The sequence below is a fragment of the Schistocerca nitens genome, chromosome 1, assembly GCF_023898315.1.
Source record: "Schistocerca nitens isolate TAMUIC-IGC-003100 chromosome 1, iqSchNite1.1, whole genome shotgun sequence".
Classification (NCBI taxonomy): Eukaryota; Metazoa; Arthropoda; class Insecta; order Orthoptera; family Acrididae; genus Schistocerca; species Schistocerca nitens.
In genome coordinates, this window is record NC_064614.1 from 1,304,766,638 (window position 1) to 1,304,783,795 (window position 17,158).

The following is a 17,158-nucleotide window of genomic DNA, read 5'->3' on the forward strand; positions in this document are numbered from 1 at the left end:
AAGCAACTGTGGGTTGTGAAAGCTTGAATTTTGTATGTGTGTTTGCGTTTGTTAGTGTCTCTATCAACATACCAACACTTTCGTTTGGTAAGTTACATCATCTTTGTTCTATTAATGAATGAAGACACTAAGGTGACAAACAGTAACATGCAAATGCATGACTGTCGTAGAAGGCACAAAACAGACTTTCCAAATGGTTCGCAGAAGATTAACCTTAACATTATGAAGCCCATATGTCAGAGGAATTGTTTTTCATAATTTGCTGTCAAATGGTGGCTTAAGCACTGGCTTGCCCAAAATGTCCATATAACTATTAACTGACGTAATTGATAATGGTTTACCCTAGAAATAGGTATAGCACTTAAATTCATATAAAACCAGTTGTTCACTATGCAGTCGATCATTGTCCAATTCTGTATTGTGCTTTGACATTTCCCATGACACTACAAGCAGAAAACATCTCGGTTTCAATTACTCTCGTAGTAGTAGTAGTAGTAGTAGTAGTAGTATTCATCTCTTTTTACAAGGATATAGGACACGTCAAAGTATTTACAAATTTAGATCAATTTAAAATAAGCTAATTCATATACAAATGTATTTACAGACTTCTGGTTAGAGACAATCATTAGATTTACTCCAGGTATACAATACTTTTTTTACAAATAACTTATTAAATAATGTAATGCCACATTGTTCACTCATATCTCACTATCAGTCACAGCACACACTATACACATATTGTTTCATAACACTTCACTCACTACACACATGCACACACTGGTGATCTCTGGGCCGTTTTCTGTACTGCAACTTCCCATTTACCATCCTGAAAAACTGAGTCAGCATCACTCCATAATGAGCAAGATGTTGAGCTGAGAAAGAGGAAGAGGTGTTAGTATCGTGCTATATATAGCTTGGGGGTAAGTATTTCCAGAAAGGAAAAAAAGAAGGGAAAAAAGATAAAGTGTAGGTGTTATGTGGAATGATGGATATTTTTTTTTATTATTATTATTATTTCTTTACTTTCTCAGACGTTAAGTCTGGTTGAGAATGGAAAGTGACGCGGACCTTGATCAAGCGTCACTTCCTATTAACTGTACGGTATGTGTTATATTGCATTTAGGAACTTTCGGGTAATTGAACATGTATCAATAATTACGGATTTCTGTAGTTGTATATATGTGTTTGGATGTAGCTGTATTGCATTGATGTACTGGTGGATATTGTGTGGTATGACTCCTGTAGTTGATACTATAATTGGTATGATGTCAACTTTATCCTGATGCCACATGTCTTTGACTTCCTCAGCCAGTTGGATGTATTTTTCAATTTTTTCTCCTGTTTTCTTTTGTATATTTGTTGTATTGGGTATGGATATTTCGATTAGTTGTGTTAATTTCTTCTTTTTATTGGTGAGTATGATGTCAGGTTTGTTATGTGGCGTTGTTTTATCTGTTATAATGGTTCTGTTCCAGTATAATTTGTATTCATCATTCTCCAGTACATTTTGTGGTGCATACTTGTATGTAGGAACTTGTTGTTTTAAAAGTTTATGTTGTAAGGCAAGCTGTTGATGTATTATTTTTGCGACATTGTCATGTCTTCTGGGGTATTCTGTATTTGCTAGTATTGTACATCCGCTTGTGATGTGATCTACTGTTTCTATTTGTTGTTTACAAAGTCTGCATTTATCTGTTGTGGTATTGGGATCTTTAATAACATGCTTGCTGTAATACCTGGTGTTTATTGTTTGATCCTGTATTGCAATCATGAATCCTTCTGTCTCACTGTATATATTGCCTTTTCTTAGCCATGTGTTGGATGCGTCTTGATCGATGTGTGGCTGTGTTAGATGATACGGGTGCTTGCCATGAAGTGTTTTCTTTTTCCAATTTACTTTCTTCGTATCTGTTGATGTTATGTGGTCTAAAGGGTTGTAGAGGTGGTTATGAAATTGTAGTGGTGTAGCCGATGTATTTATATGAGTGATTGCTTTGTGTATTTTGCTAGTTTCTGCTCGTTCTATAAAGAATTTTCTTAAATTGTCTACCTGTCCATAATGTAGGTTTTTTATATCGATAAATCCCCTTCCTCCTTCCTTTCTGCTTAATGTGAATCTTTCTGTTGCTGAATGTATGTGATGTATTCTATATTTATGGCATTGTGATCGTGTAAGTGTATTGAGTGCTTCTAGGTCTGTGTTACTCCATTTCACTACTCCAAATGAGTAGGTCAATATTGGTATGGCATAAGTATTTATAGCTTTGGTCTTGTTTCTTGCTGTCAATTCTGTTTTCAGTATTTTTGTTAGTCTTTGTCTATATTTTTCTTTCAGTTCTTCTTTAATATTTGTATTATCTATTCCTATTTTTTGTCTGCATCCTAGATATTTATAGGCATCCGTTTTTTCCATCGCTTCTATGCAGTCGCTGTGGTTATCCAATATGTAATCTTCTTGTTTAGTGTGTTTTCCCTTGACTATGCTATTTTTCTTACATTTGTCTGTTCCAAAAGCCATACTTATATCATTGCTGAATACTTCTGTTATCTTGAGTAATTGGTTGAGTTGTTGATTTGTTGCTGCCAGTAGTTTTAGATCATCCATGTATAGCAAATGTGTGATTTTGTGTGGGTATGTTCCAGTAATATTGTATCCATAATTTGTATTATTTAGCATGTTGGATAGTGGGTTCAGAGCAAGGCAGAACCAGAAAGGACTTAATGAGTCTCCTTGGTATATTCCACGCTTAATCTGTATTGGCTGTGATGTGATATTATTTGAATTTGTTTGGATATTAAGTGTGGTTTTCCAATTTTTCATTACTATGTTTAGGAACTGTATCAATTTAGGATCTACTTTGTATATTTCCAATATTTGTAGTAACCATGAGTGGGGTACACTATCAAAAGCTTTTTGGTAATCAATGTATGCGTAGTGTAGCGACCTTTGTTTGGTTTTAGCTTGATATGTCACCTCTGCATCTATTATCAGTTGCTCTTTACATGCTCGTGCTCCTTTGCAACAGCCTTTTTGTTCTTCATTTATAATTTTGTTCTGTGTTCTATGTGTCGTTAATTTCTGTTTAATGATTGAAGTTAATATTTTGTATATTGTTGGTAGGCATGTTATGGGGCGATATTTAGCTGGGTTCGCTGTGTCTGCTTGATCTTTAGGTTTTAGATAAGTTATTCCATGTGTAAGTGTATCAGGGAATGTGTATGGGTCTGCAATGTAACTGTTAAATAATTTAGTTAGATGTTAATGTGTTGAGGTGAACTTCTTTAACCATAAATTTGCTATTTTATCATTTCCAGCGGCTTTCCAATTGTGAGTAGAATTAATTGCTTGGGTGACTTCATGTTGCAAAATTATCACTTCAGGCATTTGTGGTATCATCTTGTATGTGTCTGTTTCTGCTTGTATCCACCGTGCATGCCTGTTATGTTGTACCGGGTTAGACCATATGTTGCTCCAGAAGTGTTCCATGTCTGTTATGTTTGGTGGATTGTTTATTTTAATGTGTGTGTTATCTATTGTCTGGTAAAATTTCTTTTGGTTTGTGTTGAATGTTTGGTTTTGTTTCCTTCTATTTTCACTTTTTTTGTATCTTCTGAGTCGTTTGGCTAATGCTTGTAATTTCTGCTTCTTTTCGTCTAATTGCTCTGTCGCTTCTTGTTGTGAGATTTTACCTAACCTTTTTCGTTTTTTTTCCGAGATTTCATTTCTTATAAATTGTGTTAGCTGTCCGATGTCTTTTCTCAGTTTTTCTATTCTGATCTGTAGCCTGTGTTGCCATGCTGGTTTTGTGGGTTTCTTCTGTGTGTTGGTTGGTTCTGATCTCTGTCTAGTGTGTATATTTAGTGTAGTGAGTGCTCCTATATAAACCAGTAGTTGTAACTCTTCCATAGTTGTGTTTTCATTTATTTTGTTGTGTATGATTGTGTTGATAGTTTTTATTGTTGTTTCGACTTGTGGGTTATTTGGTGGTCTATGCAAGAATGGTCTTATGTCTGTATTTGTGTCTTTGTATTCTATATATGTCAGCTGAAATTTTTCTTCTATATCTAACATGTGTGTCACTTCGTGTTCTATTTGTGCTTGTTCTGGTGGCTGTCTTAAGATTTCGTTTTCCTCTGATTGTTTAATTGGTGCATGTTGTTCTTTGTTTGTTTGCTCTGGGATGTTTGAGTCCATTACTGTATTTTCTTCTTCTTCTTCTTCTGATTTATTATTATTATTATTATTATTATTATTATTATTATTATTATTATTATTAATTTGTATAACATTTTTTTCATCAAGCCCCTACTCTGTTTTAGCTAAGTAATTCTTCAATGTATAAACTGTATTGCATAACAGGTATTTTTTAGCTGCCTTTCTAAATAAGTGTATTTTTGCAATTTCTTTAGTCTCTTTTGGTAATTTATTGTACAGTTTTATTCCTTGGTAGAAAATGCTATTTTGAGTTTTATGTTTATTTTTTCTTGGTAAATTTAAGTTGAGTCTATCTCTTGTTGCATGGTCATGGACAGAGCTGTTTGTGCAGTAATTACCAACGTTATTTTTGATGTGTACGACTGACTGGTAAATGTATTCACATGGAGCAGTTAAAATCATCAGTGTTCTGAACAGATCTTTACAATGAGCTCAACTAGTATTTTTGGTTATTATTCTTATGGCTCTTTTCTGAAGTTTGAAAATTGTGTTCATATTTTGTGCCTTTGTTGCCCAAAAAAGAATGCCATAGCTAAGACTTGAGTGTGCATATGAGAAATATGTAACTAAAAGACACTGCATGTTACACACTGATGATACGATTCTAAGGGCATAACATGCTAATGACATTCTGTTTGCAAGTACCTTTGTGTGTTAACGCCACTTCAACTGAGAATCAATATTCTTTCCTAGAAATTTTGTATTTGTTGCACAGTCTATAGAGGTGCCATCTACATTTAATTTAACGTTATCATTTTTCCTCTTCAAACTGAAATTCATGGCATTAGTTTTCTTTAGGTTCAATGTCACTTTATTGCTTATTGACCAATCATAAACTTCCTTGAGAGTTTTATTTGCTTTCTCAGCAAGGAGTTCTCTTGTTTTCTCAGTGACTATTAAATTGCTGTCATCGGCAAAGAGGATTTTTTCACCATGAGTAACACTACTGGGAAAGTCATTGATGTATATCAGGAACAGTATTGGTCCTAATATGCTACTTTGCAGAACCCCTATTGATTTGATTTGATTTATTTCGTGTTTCATAGGTCCAACTGTGTTGGATACACAAGGACGTGGAACGAATGTATTTTGGTTCTGATAAGTGTTTTACAAAATGTTTAGATCCATTTGAAGTATGTGTTATCGCTACTCTTTGTACCCTATCTGTTACGTATGATTGAAACCAGTCATTAGCTACGCCTCTTATTCCTAATGCTTCTTATTTATTTAATAGAATCTTGTGGTTGACTGTATCAAAATGCCTTAGGAAGATCCAAAAACATGCCTGTGACACACTCATTTTTATGAAGAGCATCAAGTACAACTTCTGTGAATTCTACTATGGATGACTCTGTATTTTTGCCACTTCGGAAACCAAACTGTGATTCGCTTAAAAGATTGTATTTATTCAGGTAATTCATTATTCTATCTTTCATATTTGCTTCTATTATTTTTGAGAATGCTGACAGCAGGGAAATGGGCTGGTAATTTTCTATGTCTTCTGCATTACCTTTCTTAAGCAAAGGTACAACTCTTGCCTGTTTTAACTGCTCTGAAAATGTCCCCGATGTGAAGGATTCATTTATTATATTTGTTATGGGGCCTTGTGTAATCCCTATCCATTGTTTCAGTACACACATTGGTACTTCAACTAAGCCTACTGACTTTTTATTTTTTAGTTTTTGAGTTGTTTTACTGACTTCATTCTCTGTGGTTGGAAGTAACATCTTTGTATTTAGTGCAACATTATTTACAGGTGTTCTATTTGTTTGGGGGAATTTTTGCTGTAACTTCTATGCAATTCTTGAAAAGTACTCGTTTACATTGTTTTCTAAGTGCTGTGGATCATTTATTACTTTATCCCCTCCCTTAGCAGTATGTTATTCTGCATTTGTTTGGCTCTCTCCATTTTATTTCCTTTTTTATAACATCCCAGACTGCTTTGCTTTTATTCTCTGCATTATATATTCTTTTGTCATTAAATGATTTTTTCAGCAATCAGCACCTTCCTATAGATATTGTTGAATATATGATAGAAATTTAAGAATTCTGGAACAATGCAAATCTTTTTCATGGAGCTGAGGTGTTTAAGTGTTTGGGAGGACTTCTTAACACCTGCTGTTATCCATCTGTTTTTGTGAGACGTTGATACAGACATGCATACTTTTGGAAATGCCTTTTCAAAGTTCAATTTAAACAATGTGAAGAATTTAGAGAATTTCATATTCACATTAGTTTCCTTATACACTTCATCCCAGCTTTGTTTTTCTAGTTCTTTTGAAAAATCTTTTATTTTGATTTCTGATACATGTCGTTTTAGGCTTGTAGTTTAGGGAATGATTCGATGCCTGTCTTTACTGTTGTTATTTGGCAGAGGTGATCTGATAGTCAGAGATCTTTTACAGCTACATCACATTTTTCCCTGTCCATATTTGTGGCCACATGGCCAATTACTGATGAAGTCATTGTGGTAACCCTTGTTGCACTATTGACCAATAGGGACATGCCAAAACTTTGAAGGATGTTTATGAAGGTGCTGCTGGATTCATTTATGATGTAAGTGTTGATGTTAATGTCCCCACACAGAATTATGTTGACCTTTGTACTTGAGACTTTATCTAAAACTTCTGTTAACTTATTGAAAAAAAGTGTCCACACTACCACAGGGAGATCTATACACACACAAAATGATTAATTTCTTGGTGATATCAAGCCCTGATAATTCAATAGCTGATATTTCAAAGTGTTTCTCTTCACTTATGATACTGAGGTCATGTCTTGATTTGAACTATGTTCCTTTTCTGATATAAATGCATGATCCTCCACCCCTTGAAGTAGTTCTGCAGTAAGAGTTTGCCTTTTCATACAATGATAATACTACATGTTGGATTTCTGTGTGTCTACACCAGTGCTCAGTAATACAAACTACTGTGAAGTTCAAAGATTGGAGCTCAACTTCTAATAGTTGTATTTTATTTTTTATTCATTGCATGTTTTGATGGAGGATTGTTAAGTCTGTGAAATGCCCCATGTTGCTCTTTCCAATGGTTTGTTTTTCTTTGTAACATCTGGTATATGTGATATTTGAGGTGTTAAAATCTGTCTTGTTAGTGATTGTTTCAGTATTTTTTAAAGTGCTGGAGATACTCTTTAGGCAGGGGAACCTGTTGTCTAGATTTATCCTAAAAAAGACCTACTTTTCCTATCTATGACAACAGGTATTTGACCATGTGTGGCCCGAGATCCATCCCCTATACCTTCATGAATCAGCTGTACCAATCTTCCCTTCCCAGTCCTGTTTAGGTGTAGGCCATGCCTAGTGAAACTTCATCAGTTGATAGTCCCGACGGGCACCAGAGAAACATGAGTAAAGTTGGCTGTCCTCAGGGCCATCCCTAACCCCACATTGATTCGCCTCACAGCTCCATCAAGGTGTAGTCGATCATGGCGCTGGAACAGCTCAACAAAGTGTACATTGGTGCCATGAGTCAGGGAAGCTATCTTGTCCAGGTCACCACCTATGTCATATGTCATATGCCCCATCCCTGTCCAAACTGTTTCCCGCCCCACCCACTATCACCACATGGTCCACTTTTGTAAAATCCTTACATAAAGACCCTAGGTCCTCGAATCACATGACTTAGCCCTGCATTTGGCTTGAAGATACCGGTGGCCTGATACGCTGCCCCTAAACTTTCCTGTAACTGAGGGCCTACACCTCGCCCATGGCTACTACCTGGCAGCAGCACTTTCTTCTTCCTAACACTTTGTACATTCCTAGGCTTCTTGGCCTCAGTTGAAGTGTGCTGCACATATCCTGCTCTTCGTTCTACCTGAGGCTCTTCTCCACTTAACTCTGGCAGTGGTAGATACCTGTTTTTGGTATTGGTGATAAAACTGTCAGATCACGTTCTCTTTCTGCCTATCCTCCTACCAGCTGCTAGTTCTCAACCACCCTCCTCCCTCCTACCTTCCTTGATCCTTATGGTTTCCTTCCTTGCTTCCTCCAACTGTGCCTGAAGGGCACAGATTTTCCTTTCCTGTTACCAATCAAAATGTTCCTACTGCATACTCTGCAGTTCCAGGAGAGAGCCTCTTCTGTTCTCCCAACATTCTCCCCACTGCATCCCCCCCCCCCCCCCCCCCAGTGGAAATATTTCCTACAAGATTGGCAACAAATCCCTCTACTCACTACCCTATAACAGCTCCCACATTTCTCACTCATGGTCAGTTTCGAAAGAATAATTAAGTTTACAGAATGTTTTAAATTTGTCAAGAACGCGAGATTGGCTGTGTGTAAACAAAAAAACCACACAAAGGTCTTATGTGCAGTGGCTGTTTTTTTTTTCTTTTTTGTACTGATTTAGAGATACAATGACGGAAGAATGAATTTGTTATTAATTTGCTTTTAGAGAATTTATGTTATCAGGCGTGTTTGGTCAGGTTTTTAAACGTTTATAACTTGGAAAATTTAGGCCTAGATCGCATCTATCTAACTAGTAAACTACACAAAATGTGTAGACAGATGCGAGCTGTGCTTTCTTCCAACTACTACATACAGTTTTCACTCTGACAGAAATGCACCCAGAAAATAACCAGAAGGATAAGCGTCCACCTCCTGATGTCATGAACCTGATAAAGAAGGCGGCGACCGCTGCAGTGTGGGTGGGTCCAGCTCCATCAGACGGACAAGAGGAGGTCGAGGAAGTGAAGGCTCTCCCCCCATGGGGTTGTCCTGCGATGTTGTGGCCACGCTATCCTCGAGATCCGTGAATCTAGGGGAAGAAACATTGAAATATCATCGTGCACATGACAGAGGAGAAGTTGATTTTAATGTCGAAATTGAAAGCCATATGGACCTGAAATAAGATACATGCAAGCATCAAGTTGATGCACGATCTCGGCTCGCACCCACCGTCTGCTGCCACTAAAAAACCCTGTAAAAGACAATATCGTGCAGCGCGAAGCAATTCTTGTGGCCTTCCTTCAGCACTGGATGCTGAGGAAGGTGGAGCAGTGCCCGATCGCTGCAGCCACGAAGCAATTCCGCCGGTGATGGTCCATCTCAGGGATGCGAACAATAGGAGGCGAGAAACAGTTGCAATGCTTTATGTGTGCGGAGCAAAGTTTGGTCATCTGCTGCTTGAAGATTCTTACAAAATATTCCACTTTGTCATTTGACTGTGGATGGAATGATGAACTAGTGAGATGCTGTATGCCATTGCATCCACAAAATGTTTCAAATTCATTAGACATGAACTGAGGCCCATTGTCTGACACTATTACTTCAAGTAAACCTTTGAGGAAAAAAATAGTAGACAACACCTGAATTGCGTTATGTAACATTGTCAAGTTGATTGGCACAGCAAAAGGAAACTTGCTACATGAGTCAACCACAATCAACCAGCAAGTGTTCCAAAAAGGTCTCGCAAAATCTATGGCACATGTTGCCATGGTGATTACAACTTAGGCCAAGCAGAGAATTTTTGTGGCAGAGTGGACTGATTTTCCACACATGTGTGACACTGTAATGTCATCTGTTCTACTTGAGTGTCCATACCCTGCCAAGTACAGTGTCGACACACTAACTGTTTTGTACATACACTCCCCCAGTATCCTTGGTGAAGTAACTGCAACACTTCTTTTTGCAAAGCTTTAGGGATCAACACCAATGACTGTCCACTGTGATTTTGTACAAGGATCACACCTTCCTGTAGAGCAAGGCTATGCTGACAGGCAAAGTATCGGTGCACTACAGAGTTCTTTGTGCTATCCAAGGAATGAGGCCAAGATGTGCGAATGTATGTTAGCAAAATGTTAAAATCTGAATCAGCTTCCGTGGCCTGTGCAATTTTTCTATAGTCTAGCAGAAAAGATTGAAGTAATTCAGAATCGTGAGTGTCAATGTGACAACAAGATGCAGCAGAAGAGTCAAAGTCTGTATCAGGACAGTGTGTCCACATTACCATGTTGAGCTGTCAGACAATACACAATCCCATACTGGTATTGAGACAACATCAAAGCCCATCTTTGCAATTTTTGGGCAGTTCATGCAGGAACCAGTTTCATTGGATGGCAAAGGCTTTTGATCCATTACTAAGTAGAATTTTATGCCATACAAATAGTGGTGGAATTTGGTGACACCATACACAATAGCCAAAGCCTCTTTCTCAATTTGGGAATCGTTACACTGAGCTTTGGACAACACTTTTGATGTGAAAGCAATAGGCCTGTCTTTATCACCAATTCTGTGTGAAAGCACTGCACCAATTCTGTAACAGGAAGTGTCAACTTGCAGTACATGTGGTTTGTCAGGATCAAAGTTAACTAAGCATCTATCACTGAGTAATGCATCTTTAAGTTTTTCAAAATGCTACTTGGCACTCAACTGTCCAAACAAAGGGGACATTCTTGTGATGCAAGCAAGGCAATGGAGCTGTGATTTATGCTGTATTCCGTATGAATTGAATATAACAGTTCATTTTCCCTAAGACAGACTGCAATTCTGTGACATTGCGAGGAACTGGCAAATCTCATATAGTTAACAAATGCGACTGAAGAGGATGTACACCTCGACTGTTTATGACATGACCAAGATACTGCAACTCAGGTTTACAAAAACCACGCTTGTCCAGTCTACAATTTGCATCAGATAACACACGAATCAAAGCATGCAAATGTGCAATACGTTCTTCAGGTGTATGACCTACTACGACAATATCGTCCAAGTAGTTTGAACAGTTTGGTACTTGCACAGTCAGCTGTTCCAAATTCTGTTGGAAAATGGAGGGTGCAGAAGATTTTCCAAAAGGCAAATGCAAATATTTAAACAAGCCCAAATGAGTATTTGCAACATACACTTTTTGAGGTTCATCATCAAGCGAAATTTGAAGATACGAACCGCGCAAATCAATTTTTGAAAAGTAGCAACCAACGCCTAATCGGTCCACGAGATCCTCTGGATGTGACAATGGATAAGTATCAATCACAGTTTGTGGGTTGACTGCAGACTTAAAGTGAACACAGAGGTGAATGTGACCTGAAGGATTGGGGAACAAAACCAGCGGACTTGCCCATTGACTAGCTTGTTGTACAGGTGCAACAACTCCGCTACCTTGCAATTCTTTAACTTCAGCGGTGACTTTGTTCTGTAATGCAATGGAAACAGTTGTGGCCTGGCAAAATTTTGGCTGGGCATTGTATTTCAGAGTGATAAGTGCAACAAAATTGTTAGCTTTGCCTAATCCTTCAGAAAAGAGTTCATGAGATTTTTTCAAAAAGCTAGCTACACTGTCTTTTGCATGGAATGTAGACAGTGCCAACGCATTATCCTCAATGGTAAAGCACTATACGGTGCTACAATCATGCGACTGTGAAAACATATTTGGTCTTGACTCATTTGATTTGTTTGGCTTTACCATTGAGGACAGTTGAGTCACTGTTCATGTATGCGAGCGATATATGGCAAGCAAAGTACATTTTCCAAGATAAGGAATGTCTTGTCCATTATAAGCTGTCAGTTGTGTGCTAGTTTTTGACAGGTGAGGGGAGCCTGACAGTTCATATGTGTTATGATTGAGCAATGTGACAGAGGCTCCCGTATCCAGCTGAAATTTGACACGTTTCCCACAAAGAAGTAAATGAACAAAAAGTTTGTTTGTCTGGCGTATCACTGAAGAAACTGCTCACATTCCAGTTTTGCAAATGACTGTTGCAGACTTGAATATACTGCATTAATGACAAGGGCCTTTTGACTAGATTTTTGTGAGTGGACCGAATTCTTACGTTTGTTCCATTGCAAACATATGGACTGTACATGCCCTTTCCTACCACAAGCTTAACACTGAGCTTGTCGGGAGCGGCAGTCTTGGCATTTGTGCCACGAATAACGCCAAGGGCAAGACTTAATTCGGTTCACCTGTGTAGCCACCTGTTTAGTGAACTGCTTACACGGCATGTAACATTGTTTACTCAGCGTGGTGAGCGCAAGCAGCTGCCAAATGGGCCGATCACAAAGAACGGACTCAACCCGACAAATAGCTAGCTGGCTGCTCAAATTTATCGGCTGACAGGGCACCTGAATCACACTAATCTAGGTCTTGCACTATCTGCTGAAATGATGGATCAGACAGTTTCAAAATCCGTTCTCCAAGTTTGATATCAGGTTCATATCAGCCACTGGTGGGTGTCAGCTTTGTCACTGGTAGGAACCTGGGAAGGGAGTGACCCAAGGGATCCCTTCCTGGTGAGAGGAGCCAAAGAAGACTTACACTTCTCTGACTGAGAAGAGGGGACTGATGTCCTAATGGTTGGGTTCGGGGGGTGGGGAGGGGGGGGGCGGTATTGCTCCTAGTAGGTTGTGCAGGATCAACTGGAAGGCAAGTGCCACCCACCATCAAGGGGGCAAGTGGAATGTGACAGCTCTGAGAGCCAACTGTACGCAACAGAACAGAAGATGGTAGAACCATTGTCATAGCGGGGGCGTAGGCTGATGTCATATGCACAGGATGTAGCCTCTCATATTTTCTGTCAGCCTCAGTGTAGGTCACTTGGTCCAGGGTCTTGTATTCCATTATTTTTCTTTCTTTCTGGAGAATCCTGCAGTCTGGCAAGCAAGGCGAATAGTGCTCTCCGCAGTTGATACAGATGGGAGGCGGCACACAGGGAGTATTGGGATGTGAAGGAGTCCACAATCCTGACAGGTGACATTGGAAGTACAGCGGGAAGACATATGGACGAACTTCCAGCACTTAAAGCATCACATCGGGGGAGGGATATATGGCTTTACGTAACAGCAGTAGACCATCAGCTTGACCTTCTCGGGTAATGTGTCACCCTCGAAGGCCAAGAGAAGGCACTGGTGGCAACCTGATTATTTCTCAGAACCTGGTGGATGCACTGGACGAACTGGACACCTCGCTGCTCTAAATTGGCGCACAGCTCATTGTCAGACTGCAGAAGAAGGTCCCTGTGAAATATGATACCCTGGACCATATTTAAGGTCTTATGGAGTATGATGGAAACAGAAACGTCCCCCAGCTTGCCACAGGTGAGTAGTGCCCATAACTGGGAAGAGGATGCCGATTTGATCAAGACCGACCCTGACCGCATTTCAGACAAGCCCTCCACCTCCCCAAACTTGTCCTCTAAATGCTCCGCAAAAAACCGAGGTTTCATTGACAAGAAAGATTTCCCATCAACTCTCGTACATACGAGGTGTCGGGGTGAATAAGCTTCACTGCCATCCTTAGCCTGGCATTCCTCCCATGGTGTGGCCAGGGGGTGGAACAATTTGGGGTCTTATTTCTTAGCACACTGAAGTTAGACCTTGATCACTTAGAGACTGCTGGTGTTTGACCACCAGCAAGATATGACATACTGCGCTTCATGGCGTGTGATCTGCACTGATGCCACCCACTCCGACCAGGGGCTCTCCCCACAGGTGCCACCCAACAGCAGCGAAGGCCACCTGGCAGGATGGCCATAGCCGGGAGTCCCGATGCCCCACAGTGATGGGCATGTACTTCTTGGCATATGTGGGGAGTTAATGGTGCAGGCATCAGCAGAGCAATCCCTGTGTGGTCAGGGGGCTACAACCAACAGGGTACATGGCAGCCCCACCACAATGGACTTGCTACCGTGCTGGATATCAGGTGCAAACTAGCTAAGAAGTCCATTATCGTCAACAGCACAGAAAGCAATACTGTGCAGAGGATGCAGGAGAACACACCCAGGAGGGTGACCTTACCCAACAACTGGAGAATGAGTGGAAGTGCAGATCCACGTCGACGAAGGATGCGAGAGGTCTCAGTGCGTGGTGGACACAATGCACCATGTAAGGCTCCCTTCCCCATTCAGCTCACTCTTTGGGAAAATTTTGAAAAATGGAGGTCAAACCCTACAGGGGGCCATCATATAAAGGCCAAAACATGTGAGACTCCTTTTAGCCACCTCTTATGACAGGCAGGAATACCTTGGGCCTATTCTAACCCCTGGACCTGCAGCGGGTCAGAATTTAGAAAAGCATTCCTCATTTTCAGTATAGGTAAGCTAAGAACACAATATGAAAGATTAAAATTGTCACATACCCATTTCTCCGATAGGAACTTAAATTTCACAACCATAGGTTGCAACTGTCATGCAGTCCTTGGTCAACTCGAGCATCTGAACAATACCAGTAAGTGAGGTAGCACAATACAGTGGTTAGGAGACTGGGCTCATAATCAGAATGACAGCAGTTCAAATCCCTATCTTATCATCCAGATTTACGATCTTCATGGTTTCTCTAAATCACAGAAGGTGAAAGCAAAAGGGATTCTTTGAAAAGGATAAAATCCCTGCTTGTATTCAGCCACTTAAGACCCCATTCACAAAATGAGACATTGGTATTCGATCTGCTGACAAGACCAGTGACCTTTGTACCAGAATAGATTATAAAAGTTAATTTCTTGGTCATACACAATACTATTAAAATTGATAACCAGTTTTGGCATTGAAGCTATCATCTGATCTAAAAATTACAGCAGCAACACACAGTGCACAGTCAGTACCAGCTAACATTAACACAAAACACATGCACAAGCAAGAATCATCACGCAATGATATGGGAATTGTCAAGGTAGTACAATACGGTCAATAGCTTAATATATACAACACACACGATACATGTTGTGGTTTATGAGGATAGGGCAGGAGGTGTAGGAGAATAGGACAGGTGGTCGGCCATGGCATTAGGAGCCACTCCGAGCATTTGCATTAGTGGTTTAGGAAAATCACAAAAACCCAAATCTGGATGGTCGGACACAACTCCATCCTCCTTAATATGAAGTCAGTGTCTTAACAGCTAAACGGCCCCATTTGGTTAGTCCCTACTGAACAAAGTTCTTACCGCACATATTTACTATTTGAGGTATTTCACAATATTTAAATAGGTATGTATGCTTCTCAAGTAGCAAATATTAAAACAGAGAACTTATCAAATGAAAATTAGCAGTACTACTGTCTACAAAAGATACAAGGTCAGATAATATGACTGATAATTTTACGTGATAAATGTCCACTCCATTAGTGGGAAATTCACTTACGGAGTAAAAACTGTGGCCCATCAGACATAACTTCAGCTTTTTTGTGAACTGGCTGACTTTCTTTACCAACTTAATGTTGTCAGGAAGGTGACTGAATAACTGTGTTGTACTTTTCTGATTGACAGCTGTTTTGGCACGGGAGCCGTGAATGTTGTTGCAGTTTCTTGTTACATAAGTTTGCACAGAGCTGCTTTGCTTATATGCATTGGAGGCTCCTGCAGTATCGACACTGTATATATTGACCATTCACGGTGAGCAACATGCTCCTCACATCTCCACAGAAGAGGCAGGCACCTCCACAAGCCACTACCTACATAACTTGCAATATCCCCGTGGAGGGTGCTAACGATGCCTCCAGAATATGCTGTCTTCCCTTGTATGGAAATGTAACCATCCTTACGTTTATCCAAGACACTGCACACCAAATCCCACCCAGATCTCAGAAGACTCACGGTAACCACATACTAGCACAGGGCTCTTGGTATTTAGTGATTGAAACTGTTAGCCAGTGATCAACATGGTTGTACAGACAATGCACTGATTGATATATGAGAACCAATGTGGAAAAGACAAACAAGAAATCTATGTACAACATACCTTACTTTGTACATAGTGTAAATAAAAGTGCTTATGTTTTATTCATTTACTAAATGTTTTTAATGTCTGTGCCACCTCACATCTGCTACAGACACAACAGACATTTCTGGTGACAAGGATGGAATTTTATGGCAGTGTCAAAATAACAGAATTTTACTGTCTGTCTTTCTACTATACTCATATTATACCGAATACCTAATTTTTGTGTGAAATGGAAACTGATGGAGAGCAATCATTCACTGCATTTGTTCAGTTTTGAGTGAACAAATTCAGGAATGACAGTCATGTATTACACGACTGCTGGATGCACAAATCCAGCAGCCAACTTTGACTGAACCACAGAATTCCAGTGGCAAGGTGCCACCTCCTCCCTTCTGTTCCTTTGAGGAGCTGGATGAAACATAAAATGCAGGTGGAGCAGCATTTCACAGTTAACAATTCCAGGTGATTCACAATGGTCTTCCTTTTTTCCCTGAGTAGGAGTGAACATTTTTAGATAGTGTAGGAAGCAGTTTCCCAAAGCAAAGCCCCAAACCCTACCCTAAGAATGTCATTGGGATGTTAGATGAAGTTTTGGAGTCAGAGATCCATGTTATTGCAGCTTGTTTCAAATTTTTTGTGCATGTCATGGTAATCAGTCTTAGAATGACTGAATTTCTGAACTCAAGGACATAACTACGAATTGCAAATTTAAGTGCACTTTTGGAGCTTCATTTTAAGGTGAAATGCTTCACGTGCAATTATTCAGAACCTTGCTGACAATAAAATATGGGCCGAGATTTTATAGCACAGCTATCCTTGTTTCAATGAAGTACTTAAAGTGATCAAATCTTAGGAAGTGCCAGACTTTGAAAAACTAGACTTTAACTTGCTTGTTGTTGCAAAGCTGACTGCGAACAATTCTAAGCGAGCCCAGGCTCAACAGCAAATGTTTAAAATAGCCACATGCAGTGGTTTTGGCAGTACACAAGGTATCTAGTTTCACAGCAAGTTCACATGCTCCCAAGTCTTGTATCGAGTGCTATGAAACACGTAACCACAAATATTGTTTCCTCCACCAAGCAGAATGCTACACTGCCACGAGTCAGGACACACACACACACACATAACAAGTGTGTCTGCAAAAGAACTGTTAAGTAAATTCGGTTCCAGATAAATCTGGAACTGAGAAAATGTAGATCAATATGATCTCGCATACTAAATCCTCACCAACTCCACCTCGCAGTTCCAAAGTAACTGTAGGTGCAAGCACAATAACCCT

The 17,158-nt window shown here is 39.7% G+C and overlaps 1 long non-coding RNA gene across 2 annotated transcripts in view; it reads right to left on the reverse strand.

The window, feature by feature from the left end:
* Positions 1–548: 548 nt before the first annotated feature.
* LOC126202497 (uncharacterized) overlaps positions 549–17,158 on the reverse strand; it is a 31,553-nt gene continuing 14,943 nt past the window's right edge. The window contains exons 2-3 of one of the 2 annotated variants that reach the window (XR_007540192.1): positions 8,832–8,991; positions 549–872 (exon numbers count right to left, since the gene is read on the reverse strand). This is a non-coding gene — a long non-coding RNA (uncharacterized LOC126202497). Of the gene's footprint in view, positions 873–8,775; positions 8,992–17,158 lie in introns of both variants that reach the window. The other variant, XR_007540191.1, reaches the window with a different exon arrangement.